This window comes from Acipenser ruthenus, unplaced genomic scaffold, assembly GCF_902713425.1.
Source record: "Acipenser ruthenus unplaced genomic scaffold, fAciRut3.2 maternal haplotype, whole genome shotgun sequence".
Taxonomy (NCBI): Eukaryota; Metazoa; Chordata; class Actinopteri; order Acipenseriformes; family Acipenseridae; genus Acipenser; species Acipenser ruthenus.
The window spans coordinates 15,001-17,500 of record NW_026708862.1 but is presented as its reverse complement, the minus strand read 5'-3'; positions in this window follow the sequence as shown (position 1 = coordinate 17,500).

The following is a 2,500-nucleotide window of genomic DNA, read 5'->3' as shown; positions in this document are numbered from 1 at the left end:
AACAGAGCCTCCAAACCCCACGAGGGCAACAGGCTTCAAGTGCACTGAAAGTCAGCGACACAAATGGCACACTGTTGCCCAAAACAGAGCCTCCAAACCCCGTGAAGGCAAGAGACTTAAAGTGCATTAAAAATAAAAAAATGTAAGGGACCCACACTGCCTACTCAAGCCCAAAACAGAGCCTCCAGCCCGGCCTGATCTGGCGCCAGGCGCGGGAGGGCAGCATACTTCCATCAGCATGGAAGTCCAGGACTGTAAGGGGACCCACCGCCTCCCCAAGCCGAAAACAGAGCCTCCAGCCCGACCTGATCTGGCGCCAGGCACGGGAGGGCAACAGACAGACTTCCAGGGAAGTGGAAGCTGCCAGGGGTGAATGGGAACTCTGCCCGGGGTGCAGAGCCTCCCACATGGCTTGACTTATTATTTTTACTTAAATATTTTTTTGATCAAAAGACCATGCCCTTAGTAATATGCACTTACCCCCCCAGTGTATCTGTTATCTAATAGCATTATGAGAGCAAGTCACTACTTCATGCCGACCTCCTGGAACTGCCGCTCGGCCACCCAGACCCACTTTGTCCACTAAGGTTTTTTGTGGCTATGGTAATGTATTATTATTATGTGTTTATTTAGCAGACACCTTTATCCAAGTCGACTTACAGAGACTAGGGTGTGTGAACTTTGCATCAGCTGCAGAGTCACTTACAATTACATCTCACCCAAAAGACGGAGCACAAGGAGGTTAAGTGACTTGCTCAGGGTCACACAGTGAGTCAGTGGCTAAGGTGGGATTTGAACCGGGGACCTCCTGGTTACAAGCCCTTTTCTTTAACCACTGGACCACACAGCCTCCAATGTAGCACTATTCTGACTCTAGTCAATTCTATTCTAACTATGGTCATTTAGCTCAATGGTGACTCTGGTCATGTAGCTCAATGGTGACTCTGGTCATGTAGCTCAATGGTGACTCTGGTCATGTAGCTCAATGGTGACTCTGGTCATGTAGCTCAATTTTGACTATGGTCAGTGCGGCAGTGTGGAGTAGTGGTTAGGTCTCGGGACTCTTGACTAGAAGGTCGTGGGTTCAATCCCAGGTGGGGGACATTGCTGCTGTACCCTTGAGCAAGGTACTTTACCTAGATTGCTCCAGTAACAATCCAACTGTATAAATGGGTAATTGTATGTAGAAAAATAATATAATTGTATGTAAAAATAATGTGATATCTTGTAACAATTGTAAGTCGTCCTGGATAAGGGTGTCTGCTAAGAAATACAGTGGCTCTCAAAAGTATTCACCCCCCTTGGACTTTTCCACATTTCATTGTGTTACAACATGGAATCAAAATGGATTTAATTGGGAGTTTTTGCCACTGATCAACACAAGAAAAGTCCATAATGTCAAAGTGAAAAATAAAATCTACAACTTGTTCTAAATTAATTACAAATATAAAACAGAAAATAATTGATTGCATAAGTATTCACCCCCTTTGCTATGACACACCTAAATAAGCTCTGGTGCAACCAATTGTCTTTAGAAGTCACATAATTAGTTGAATGGAGTCCACCTGTGTGCAATTAAGGTGTTTCACATGATTTCAGGTTAAATACACCTGTCTCTGGGAGGTCCCACAGTTGGTTAGTACATTTCCTAACAAAAACTACATCATGAAGGTGAAGGAACATTCAAAGCAAATCCGGAATAAGGTTCTTCAAAAGCACCAATCAGGGGTAGGATATAAGAACATTTCCAAGGCATTGAATATCCTCTCAGAGCACAGTAAAGTCCATTATTAAGAAATGGAGAGAATATGGCACAACTGTGAATCTGTCTAGAACAGGCCGTCCTCAAAAACGGAGTATCCGGGCGTATAGGGCACTAGTCAGGGAGGCCACCAAGAGGCCTATGGCAACTCTAAAGGAGTTACAGTGTTCCACGGCTGAGCTGGGAGACACTGTGCATATGGCAACAATAGCCCGGGTGCTTCACAAAACTGGCCTTTATGGGAGAGTGGCAAAAAGAAAGCCATTGTTGAAAAGAACTCGCATCAAATCTCGGCTAGAGTTTCCCAGAAGGCATGTGGGAGACTCTGAGACCAAGTGGAAGAAGATTCTATGGCCTGATGAGACCAGAATAGAGCTTTTTGGCCACAACGCTAAGCGCTATGTTTGGCGCAAGCCTAACACCGTACATCATCCTGAGAACACCATCCCTACCGTGAAGCATGGTGGTGGCAGCATCATGCTATGGGGATGCTTCTCTGCGTCAGGGCCTGGAAAGCTCGTGAAGATAGAGGGCAAAATGGATGCGGCAAAGTACAGAGAAATCCTGAAGGAAAACCTGCTGAAGTCTGCAAGAGACCTGGGACTTGGAGAAGATTCATCTTCCAGCAGGACAATGACCCCAAACATACAGCCAAAGGCACACTGGAGTGGCTTAAAAACAAAAAGGTCAATGTCCTGGAGTGGCCCAGTCAAAGCCCGGACCTCAATCCAATTGAGA